The sequence below is a fragment of the Lissotriton helveticus genome, chromosome 8, assembly GCF_964261635.1.
Source record: "Lissotriton helveticus chromosome 8, aLisHel1.1, whole genome shotgun sequence".
NCBI lineage: Eukaryota > Metazoa > Chordata > Amphibia > Caudata > Salamandridae > Lissotriton > Lissotriton helveticus.
In genome coordinates this window covers 865,932,918-865,945,274 of record NC_136069.1, presented here as the reverse complement: position 1 = coordinate 865,945,274, position 12,357 = coordinate 865,932,918, and positions in this window count along the sequence as shown.

Sequence of the window (12,357 nt, the reverse complement as noted above, 5' to 3'; positions counted from 1 at the left end):
CCGTGCCGGCAAAAAAGTCCTACCACCCTGCGTTCCCCTTGTTCTCCCGAGTAAAAGGATACCTCACTTGTGTGGGTGCCCCAAAACAGAACACGCCAAAAATGAATTTTGAAAAAAGTAGTTTTTAGTCATATTTAAGTTTTACAAATTAAGCCCCCCAGCCTGAGTCACATGCCTTTGGCCCACCCACACAAGTGAGGTATAATTTTACTCGGGAGAACAAGGGAAACGCTGGGTGATAGGACATTTGTGCCGGCAGCGAGATCCCACCCAAAAAAGTACGGAAAAGTGGGTTTTTTGACCAAAATGTAAGGTTTGCAGGGGTTTCTGGGTAGGAAAACATTGGGGGACCCACGCATGCCATACCTCCCTGGACTCCCCCGGGTGTCTAGTTCTCAGAACTGTTTGGGTTTGGTGGTTTCCAAAGATGCCCGCCAAGCCCCGGGCCAAAAGCTCAGGTGACCCCCTCAAAAAATAAGATTATTTGGCTAAAGGTAATTTTTTGGTCTCCACAGTATGAATTGGGCCTTTTCCTAAAGCAGCCACTATGCCTACCCACACAAGTGAGGTACCATTTTTATCGGAAGACCTTGGGGAACGCTGGGTGGGAGGTAATTTGTGTGAGCCCAGTGATGCCACGCTTTCCCACACTAAAACGTGTGAAAAAACTGATTTTTTTCCAAGCAAAAAATGAGGTTTGCAAGGGATTCTGGGTAAAGGAACGTTGGAGGATCCACGCAAGCCATACCTCCTTGGAAGCCCCCGGGTGTCTACTTTTCAGAAATGTGTGTGTTTGGTAGGTTTCCCTAGATGGCTGTCTCGCACGGGGCCAAAAACCCAGGTAACCCCTCTTGCAAAAGCTGGTGGACTTGACATTTTCACCATTGTTAAATTCACCAGCTTTTGCAAGAGGGGTTACTTGGGTTTCTGGCCCCGTGCGAGACAGCCATCTATGGAAACCTATCAAACCCACACATTTCTGAAAAGTAGACACCCGGGGGCTTCCAAGGAGGTATGGCTTGCGTGGATCCTCCAACGTTCCTTTACCCAGAATCCCTTGCAAACCTCAATTTTAGCAGAAAAAAAATAATTTTTTTACACGTTGTAGTCTGGGAAAGCGTGGCATCACTGGGCTCACACAAATTACCTCCCACCCAGCGTTCCCCCAGGTCTCCCGATAAAAACGGTACCTCACTTGCGTGGGTAGCCATAGTGGCTGCAACAGGAAAAGGTCCAAATCGTACGGTGGTGAATTTAAAATACCCTGAAGCAATAAAACTTTGATTTTGGGGGGGGGGGGACCTGAGTTTTTGGCCCGGGGCTGGGTGGTATTCTTTGGAAAGTAGCAAACCCAAACAGTTCTGAAAACTAGACACCCGAGATAGTCCAGGGAGGTATGGCATGCGTGGGTCCCCCAATGTTTTCCTACCCAGAACTCCTTGCAAACCTTAAAAATAGGTAAAAATAGCACTTTTCCAAACTTTTTGGCGTGGGATCGCCGTGCCGGCAAAAAAGTCGTACCGCCCTGCGTTCCCCTTGTTCTCCTGAGTAAAAGGATACCACACCTTAACAGAGTTACTCAAAAGTCAAACATTCAAGCACGGCTATCTATTCCTCAAAGACACACACATACAGGTTGGATTTGGCACGAGGGCGAGTGATGGTTCAGTACATAAAATTTTATTAACAAGATATTTCAAAAAAATGAAATGCTCTGTCAATAAATAAATGCATAAAAACCGAACCAGTGACTCGCAACTCGTGAGCTGTAAAGCCACGACAAGGCACCAACCGTTTTACAGGCCATTCACGCACCTTTCATACCTGATACAAACCAGACCATTGACACCATCCGAATGGAAAAACAACACATAACAACAATCACAATAAGGGACAAGGTACACCCTACTGCAGAAAGAGAAAAAAACAATTATTACTGCACACACATCTAATCCGCAAGCACACACACATACTGGTTGGATTTGGCACGAGGGTGAGGGATGATTCAGTACATACAATTGGATACGCAAGTAATTTCATCAAAAATGAAATACACTGCGTAAAATTGAAAGTATGATAAACTGAACCACTGACTCACAGCTCGTGAGCTGTAAAGCCACGTCAAGGCACCAACCTCTTTACAGGCCATTCATACACCTTTCGTACGTGTGACACATACAAAACATTCACACCGCCAGCCGCGGACCCATCACATTTCAACACTCACACCAGCAAACAGCGCCATTCAAGGGCCCATCACTTTCACACGCCCACATTTGTGACACTGCAACTACACAAAATGATGGACTGTGTGGAGTGTCACTCAACCAGCAGTGTGTGTAGTGACCAACAGAAAGTAACTACTCACACACCGCCTGACGAGCGCCAGTCCACCCACACCACCATCCAAGCACCAGACCATGCACACCGCCAGCCAAACACCACTCAGCGCACACCGACAGCCAAGTACCACTCCACACACACCACCAGCCAAGCATCACTCCACACACACCACCAGCCAAGCGCCACTCCACAAACACAACACCAGCCAAGCACCACTCCACACACACCGCCAGCCAAGCACCACTCCACACACACCGCCAGCCAAGCACCACTCCGTGCACAGACAGCCAAGTACCACTCCATGCACACCACCAGCCAAGCGCCCCTCCACACACACCACCAGCCAAGCGCCACTCCACAAACACAACACCAGCCAAGCAACACTCCGTGCACAGACAGCCAAGTACCACTCCACGCACACCACCAGCCAAGCGCCACTCCACACACACGACCAGCCAAGCGCCACTCAACACACACCACCAGCCAAGCACAACTCCACACACACCGCCAGCCAAGCACCACTCCACGAACACCACCAGCCAAAGACAAATCCAAACACAACACCAGGCAAGCGCAAGAGCACGCACACCGCCAGTCAAGCACCAGTCCGCAGACACCGCCAGACAAGCACCAGTCCACAGACACCGGAAGCCAAGCGCCAAACCATGCACACAGTCAGACAATAGACACTACACGCAAACCAACATCATACTTTAGTTTTTTTTTAAATAAAAGAGAAACAAAAACAAATTGCAAATTGATACAAATCTACTAACTCGACAACTAAATCTAAAAAGACTACACAAATACAAACTTTGAAACTGAACAATAAGTTTTACAGAATAAAGACCAACCAGTTCACTTTACCACTCATTGATACTCCCAAAAATTCTTTTGCGTGTGGTACAATCTAAAACAAGCAGGTACACAGAGCCCGGGGTTTGAAGGGCAGTCGGGGCAGTACATGCGAACCTCCTTCCGCAAACCTCTTCGCCAACAGACTCTACATCTCCGACTGGGAAAGTCTTTTGAGGTTGTAGGAGGAATTGTATCAGGAAAGTGGCGATCTTTCAATCTGGCAACATCCTCCACCACTCCAACTCTAGGAACACTTGCCTGTTCCACTAAAACAAGGCTGCCTATTAGAGACTCCTGAAACTTTACAAAAGTCATCTTTGACTGGGGACAAGATTTCTGGAACACAATAAAAGCATTAAAGGTTGCCAAGTGGAAAAGATGGATAGCCAACTTCTTGTACCAAATGTAAGCCTTACGAAGAGCAGCATACGGTTCCAACCTCTGATCAACTCTGTCAACACCACCCATGTACTTATTGTAGTCCAGTATGCACACAGGTTTGCGCACTTCTGCAACCTGACCCCAAACAGTCCGCGGTTCAGTGCTTTCATCATGTATTGTAGTCAACATGTAGACATCTCTCCTGTCTGTAAACTTCACAGGTAGAAGCTCCTCACAACGCAATGCACTGCACTGTCCCCGAGCAACCTTTCGACAAACAAGTTATTTTGGGAAACCTTTACGGTTTGAGCGGATTGTGCCACAAGCAACAGTGTCCACTTTGGCCAATTCCCTGAACAACCGCACACCAGTGTAGAAGTTATCGACATACAAATGATGGCCTTTGTTAAACAATCCACGACCAAGTTCCCACACAATTTTCTCAGTCACTCCAAAAGTCGACGGACAACCAGGGGGGTTAATCCTGGATTCCTTACCAGTGTACACCCTGAAATTAGAGACATATCCAGTCTCACTGTCACACAGCATATACAGTTTGATTCCATAGCGTGCCCTCTTACTAGGAATGTATTGCCGAAATACCAAGCGGCCCTTGAACAACAGCAAAGACTCATCCACTGCAATTTCTTTCCCAGGATAAAAGATCTCAGAAAATCGATCAACCAAATGATCAATGACAGGCCGAATCTTGAAAAGACGGTCACAATCAGGGTGATCTCGTGGCAAAGCAAGACTATTGTCAACAAAATGCATCATCCACAGCAGAAGCAAATACCTATCACGACTCATGACTGCCGGAAATATAGCTGTTGCCATCAAGGGACTAGTAGACCAATATGAATCCATTGATGGTTTCCTAAGCAAGCCCATCAAAAAAGTTAAACCCAAAAACTTTTTCATCTCCTCCAAATTTGTGGGAGTCCACCGGGTAGCTCTAGCGTGGGGCTTAAGGCTGGCACTGTTCACCCTCAAAAAATTTTCAGCATACAAATTAGTCTGCTCTACAATCTCTGCCAAAAACACATCATCCATAAACAACTTGAAAAAATCAATAGGCAAAAAGTTTTCAGTGTTCACCCTACACCCTGGAACACCAGTAAATTCAGGCAATGCCGGCTGCACCATGCCTGGTGCAACCCAGAGGTCAGAACTTTCATCGTCAAGTCTTGCAACCGCAGGCCGCCGCCCAGCTGCCTCTTGTCTCACTACACCAACTGGAAGTCTAGCAACCCCAGGCTGCAGCCCAGATGTCTCTTGCCGCACTATTGGCACATCAATGTCCTCCACAACCACAGGCACAACAATGTCCCCCCAAACCGTAACCACAGCAATGTCCTCCCCAACCACAGGCACATCATCCACACCAAAAGTAGCTTCATCAGCACTCAAAGTGTTTTCATCATCCGATGAAGCCATGTATAGAGAAAACTCACTACCTGAATCTTCACCTCCCACCTCTGGCTCAGAATCAGAGTCAGACTCTGGACCATGGTCAGAGAAAGAATCAAAAAGCATTCCAACAACTTGCTGAGCAGTAATCAGGCGGCTAGCCATTATCCTTACAAATAAAGGAGTCTGCACAAACAACTCAACAACCCCAACACTGCGCAAAGTAAGATAAAAAATGTAAGACTTTTTCACAAAAAACTATATTTAGAAAAAATATACAATTCACTTACAAGACACAACTACACTCACCAGCACCTACTCTGCAAAGACACAGCAAATAGGCAACGATATCCCACTAGAAAGAAGAAAAAAAACCTTACATCTACAGAAGGACACATCAAAAACAAATGCAAAACATGTTTTACAATCACAACAAACAGAAACAAAACATACTCGTATTACTACACACTTTGCAAAATAAACAATTACATTACAATTGAACAAAAAAAAGGTCTCTTACCAAACACATGCAACTACAGAAACAGCAGAACAACAGAACCACCAGTAACAGAACCGCACACTGCAACAATCTAAAGAGAAAAAAAAACAATACACATTAGAAGAAACACAAACAACACACATTACAACAGGCTATGTCACAGGGTATGTCACAAATGGGGTGTCTGTCCCCAAGGGGGGAAGATTATAAATCATTATCAACGTGGGCCCCCTGGAAGCAACCCTACGGAGGGCAGAGAGGCCAAATAAAGACACAGCAGAACATACAGAAAACAAATGGGCCCAAGGAAGCAACCCTTGGCCAAGGGGTCGCTCCCTATAAAAATTAAAACCTGGAGTATAGTGGGCTTTTCTACCCCCCCCCGGGACCAGAAACTGTAAAAAAAACAGCCACTCCGCCCCCAGGGGGGGGGCAGAATAGTCTACAATATTTATAATGCCCCCTGGAAGCGACCCTTGCCCAAGGGGTCGCTTCCTTTATAAATATACTAACATCCCTGGTGTCTAGTGGGCTTTTCTAACCCCCCTGGGTCCAGATGTGGCCCAAAAAATGGCTGATCTGCCCCCGGGGGGGCAGACAAGTCTAAAATAAAGTATGGGCCACTAGGAAGCGACCCTTCCCCAAGGGGTCGCTTCCTTTACAATTATAAATAAATCCCTGGTGTCTTGTGGAAAAGTAAATTTTGCCATGTTCTGTGTCCCTACGCCCCATCCATCATATGTTATGTGTGCATGACCAATATGCATATGTTATTCCCCATTTCTGATTAAAGACGCAATTGCAGTTGTGTCCACCTCTAGTATGTTAGTTTCCAGTCCTCGTGAATACTACGAATATCAGGCCTATGTAAGTAATGTTGCCACGTTTCTCAGTGTGCACGTTATTCAATTATAAAGTCCCCGTTTCCAGGCCTCAAAAGGGCCCGGACCACAGATTCAGCTCCTGTCTCCTGAAAGCCTCGCTGAGGAGCGATACAGCCCCCACCTGTATCCTCGACCCTTCACTTACTTCCTGCCTTGCAGCACCCGGTGCACCCCGGCTCTGCCTCTGAGTCTGCCAAAAGTATGTTATAGTTCCGGTTATCAGTTCAGTCCTCCTCCTCTGCATTCCTAAGCTATTGAACTGCATCAATAGTTTCCGTCATTGTCTAGCCTTCTCGTCTCCATGTTAGAGAAATACTGTATTTAAATGGTCATTTAATATTCTTCATCACGCACTACATGTAGAATAATGCATGGTCCAGTCTTAGAATCAGGTTAGCTTTTCCCCTCATGACTTCTAGTTTATATCAACATGTTCCCTAAACAGTAGATACCAGATAGGGTTTAGGTTCATGTCGCTCCGACCCTCCAGACTTTAGTCTCTGCTCCTAGCACAGAGTTCGTAGCCCCCAGCTTCTCCTAGTAACACGTCATTGCTAGTTTTCGCGCACCATTAGGTTAGAGGTCCCGGCTCCTTAGGTAGCCCCCTCCAATGTTTCCGCCCATTCATGACATATTCTGTTACGTTTGCACCACATGTCTATGTATACTCCCAGTTACACCTCTTTTTACTGTTATCTCTCGCGACTGCTACGCGTCACGCCTCCTACTCCACCTACTGTTACGCCTACTGCAATGTACTGCTATGTGTTTGCGCTATGTATATAAGTCAATGTTTTGTTATTAAATGTTAGCGCGCTCATCCCAGACCCAGCCCCGGCAGCTGCCGGGCCTTATTGTCCTATTCCTATGCAGGTCGTCCTGATCCTGTCCTTATGCTGTAATAAACCTGCAGAAACTCCTACTACCTCGAATCTTGACTCTTATTTATTGAGCTATCTGTTATGCTATCAAAAATAGGGTATTATTTATTTATTTACCACATAATGGCGCCCGAATAGGGACCTGCCCTTTCCCCACGCGTCGGTGAAGCCACGCCGACCCCCTGACCCTCTGCAGTCGTGACGGAACCATACCGTGCACTGGCAGATATTTCTGCTCCAAGTATCCCTCAGGCCCACGGAGGAGACGGAGGAGGCGGTCCAGCATCCGAACGAGACGGTGGAGGAACGCGGCGAGTCCCGACCAGAGCCCAAGCCGAGAGTCCAAGGTCCGAGGTATCCGGAGGCCCACCCGTAACTGAAGTCCGAAGTCCGTCGTAGTCCAGTCCCGTCCGAGGCCTTCCGTTCCGTGCTGCCCGGTGAGTACCATTGCTGGGGTAGTGTCTAGACAGGGTCAGTCTAAATTGACTCCTGGTCCGTGGGTTGGTGGTACCCAAGCCCACAAACGAAGTGTTCACCTAGGTGGATACGGGTCTTGATGCGTTCCTTTATGGGACCGGTATGTTCCGTACTGTTACAGCAGTGCATCCAGTAACTCTAGTCTGTTCCGTTCTCGAGAATTCTGTTCTGTTTCTGTTTTCAGTATTTTCAGGTAGTATTCTGTTCGAAATGTTATTCATAATGTTGTTCAATGTATTTTCAACGTCGTGGTATGCCTGAATTGTTTTCCCAATTGTTATTGTTTTTCGTGTATTGTATTGTGTTCCGATTCAAGTTTAGAATGCCGCTCTTTTCCAAGTTACGTCAGTTAAAAACTAGAAAGGGTCTGCTGGAAGCAGCAGTTCCTGTTCCGCCTAGGGACAGTCCAGGTCACTTTATGTATCAGAAACATGGCATAAGCGCCATATTATATCTAGATTTATGGGTAGAGTATACCAAACAGTTAGAAGAAAAGTATAGATGGCCCGTATCGGGTACATGGGATGCCGAATGTATCATGCGAGTAGAAGAAGCATTATGGAAAAAGAAAGCCAGACAGTCACAGAAAGATGCCATCGAGTTATGGCGTAAGGAAGCGCATAGAAGAACGGAAAAGGAAGTCAGAAAGTCAGAGTTAAGTAGAGAATCCCAAGAACGAGCCCAAGAAAGAGAATTAATCGAGATAGGTGAACAAGTCAAAGTCGAACAGTCAGACAGACAGAGGCATGCCCTTATTAAGGGTATGTATCCTCTCCTTGCCGAAGGCTTGCCGAAAGCGACCCCAGAGGCACCCAGTAATTTCCCGCCACCATTAGTTCCGACCAAGCTACGTCACAAACCGACCGCAGCTGATATTTTTATTTCGTCCTATTTGGACGACACAGTTCCAGAATATGCAAATCCAGTTCGCGCTCCACCTGTCCCTGTAAATCAGGCACTTCCCGTTCCTCCAGACACCGGAGTACCTGTTACGGTACCCCCGGGTCAGCCTGCCATACAAGTTCAGCCCACGTTACAATTACCGACCCTGCAAGCACGAAGAATGTCAGTCGACGATTCCAGTCTAGGGGCCGTAGGAGGAGGTCCTCCTCAAACCCCGCCGCCACACAAGCGTTTATCAGCACTCGAATTACATGCTCAAGCATCACAGCGTACTCCCAAAAGTAATAAGTCTGTTACAGAAATCAGACAAGCCCTTGCCGAATGTGTCTATGACACAGTCCCAGGCGAGTATAATATGGTTTTATATTCCGTACGCGTAAGAAGGGTGACCGAGTATCTAGTCACCTTACCAAATATGAAAGAAGATCTAGACAGAATATATCGTTTCATCCGTACAGGGGATGATCCAGAAAGTATTGGCGAGATTATGTCTCAAAGGAAAGCCGAGATTCAGCTCATGATATTAAAGTTCCTGATCAATTGTTTAATAAGAGAACAAGATTACCCGTCTAAAGATCCCGCCGAAATGAGAATCCTAACAAGGTGGAGTGATAATATAGCCGAGGGTAAGCACAAGACCATTAGTGCCATGGAAAGTATGTACAAGAAAATTCGTAAAGAAATAATAAGGTTACAGGAACAGCGTAAAGCAGCACAAGTAAGCGAGAAAGAAAGTGTCTCTGATCCTGAAGAGGAAGACGAGAATCCCGCCAGAATAGCGTATGTAGGAAAATCCAGATTTCCAGATCGCCATTTACGTCCAGAACCTAAGTCTATTTTTCACCATCCAGCACCAGAACGAGGCTCTTTAGAGCAAGTATTTCAAGCTACCGACCACATTCTGAAATCACGAGTCGGTTATAGCGAATTAAGTACCATGCACGAACAAGAACTAGCCCGATCAGCAGTCCGATGGATTACTGATTCTACCACTTTTCCAGACGAAATAGTGGCACAAATGTTTCTGAAACTGCCCCCAGCCGAGCAACGACTGGTGGGTATGTATATGATCCAACACCTCATTACCCTGTATGAGGGTCAACATTCTGATCCAGGCCCGTTACATGATATCCTGAACGAGTTACTCCAGTACAGATGGAGAGGTCTAGGTACCGATTTAATAAGTGTCATTCTAGAACAGCGTCACAAGTATCGAACGTTCCTGAACCCGCATTTTGTTCATGTCTCACCCCCAGAAAGTAAACCATTCTACATAGACAGACAGAATCCGCTACGAGAAGTCCACCCAGTCCAAGGGGCGGGTGGCGTAATGCAACGAGTGTTTGTATACACTCCAATATCAAAGATGGAACTTCTCGAGATGAAGAAATTAATTCCCTGTCATGACAAAGATCCAGCGGGGTTCCATAGAGAATTAAAAGACATGCTCCGTATGGGAGAATACACTTACCCAGATATCATTAAAATGTTAAAGGTCCTGCTACCCGCAGGGGTGTATGAGAAGTTAAAGGAAAAAGAATGGGAGGTGGGAGAGAAAAAGATCGATTGGACAGCTCTAGAAGCTGAAGACAAGGCACGAGTACCAGGTACCGGTCTTGGAGATAAATGTAAAGAATTACCAGAATTATTGATTCAAGTTTTACCCAGATTATTGACAACTAGGAAAGAAGACTGGGATGCAATATCAGCCTGTAAACAGAAACAAGATGAAGACATCAGTGATTTTTATTCTAGATTTGAGAAATGTTTCAGTATCAACAGTGGTCTCAAGACAAGTAGTGAGTCGTACCCTCATCTTTTCGTTACCAAATTAGTCGAGAATTCAAGTCCACAAATTAAAAACCGAGTTTTGAAAGTCGAAAGCACCTGGCAAGCAAATACTCCGTCCCAGATGCTCCAGTATCACCAGAATAGAATTAGAGAAGAGCAAGAACACGAAAGAAAACGTATGAAAGACACGAAAATGAAAGTGCTAGTTGCACAATCTATTCCTCAAGACAGTCAGAAGAGAGGTCAGAATCAAGCCAGTCATCCTGCAGCTCCCGTTAAAGGGAACTGCAATTATTGTAAACAGCCAGGTCATTTTATAAACGAGTGTGCAGTTCTGAAACATAACATAGCTACTGGTAAGACTAAAGAAAGACCACGTCCGCCGAGACAAGAACAAGTTTCACAGACTCCTCAGTCACAGAATGCACCACAGACAGTTACAGTACCGCAGCCTATTGCTGCAACACAGCACGTTACATCGCAGATGTACCAGTATGCACAGTCCGAGTATCCAGAGTATCAGTCATATTCATGAAACAGCCTAGAGAGGGAGGTAGGCTTGCCTCTCATCGAGATACCTGTAGACCAAGAAGGTCCCTACGTACATAGTCAAGTATTAGGGAAAGACAGAAAGTTTTTGATCGATACAGGGGCAAGTAGGACCACAATTAGTCACGCCGAAGTTCCAGGGGCTCCGCTCTCAGGCTCAAGAAATGTTTCCCTTGGATTTTCAGGAAAACCCATAGTTAATGAAATATCTAAGCCAGTTACTCTAGAAGTAGGTCCATTGTCCCGTACTACTGATCTGTTACTTACTAAGTCATGTCCAGAAAATCTATTAGGCATTAAGACATTGAAAGAATTAGGTGCAGTTATTTGCTGTTCCCCAGAGGGAATACGTCTGTTCCTACGTGACTTCAAGGGTCACTATGTATTACGAGATTTTGATTCCAGATTGTCTAAGGTTCCGCAGCATTTATGGGCGCAAGGTCCAACTGATGTAGGTTACATGCAAATCACACCCTATCGTGTGACTCTCAAACCAGGTGTAGTATTACCACGAATCAGACAGTACAGATTGCCACCTGAGGCTGTAGCAGCCTTATCCAAAATTATTGACGAGCTCATGGCTCAAGGAGTAGTTGTAGAAACTGACTCCAATGTATGTAATTCTCCGATCATTCCAGTCATGAAACGTACTGATCCAAATGCACCCCCAGTATATCGATTAGTGATTGATTTACGAGAGCTTAATAAATGTATTATTCCTCAGTATCCAGTTGTCCCAGACATTTCTTCCCTGTTAACAGCCGTTGATTCCGAAGCCATGTTTTTCACTGTTATTGACCTCAAGAATGCATTTTTTAGTGTTCCAATTCATCCAGACAGCCAGTTTCTTTTCGGATTTTGTTTAAATGGAAGGAGCTATATGTTTACACGCGCTCCTCAAGGTTTCACAGAAAGCCCTAGTATTTACAGTCAAGCACTCAAGAGACAACTAGACAATATTCACATGCCAACTGACACTGCCCTGCTCCAGTATGTCGATGATCTACTGATCACAGCCCGTTCTGAACGTGACTGCGAGCGAGCATCACTTACAGTTCTGTATTTTCTAGCTGAGATGGGGCACAAGGTGTCACCTTCGAAGCTTCAATTCTGTGTCCAGCAAGTGGTATACTTAGGACACTTGCTGTCCAAGAGGGGTAGGCAGTTGACACCCGACCGTATCCAGTTAATAGCGAGTCTTCCCCAGCCCAGAACCCAGAAGGAGGTACGTGCTTTTATCGGCCTTACTTCTTATTGTAGACAATGGATTCCCCAGTATGCATTCCTAGCCAAGCCACTGATACAGTTAACGACACAGGAGGCAGCCGTATCGACTGTCCTCCCTTGGACATCTGACCATACACTTAGTTTCAACGAGTTA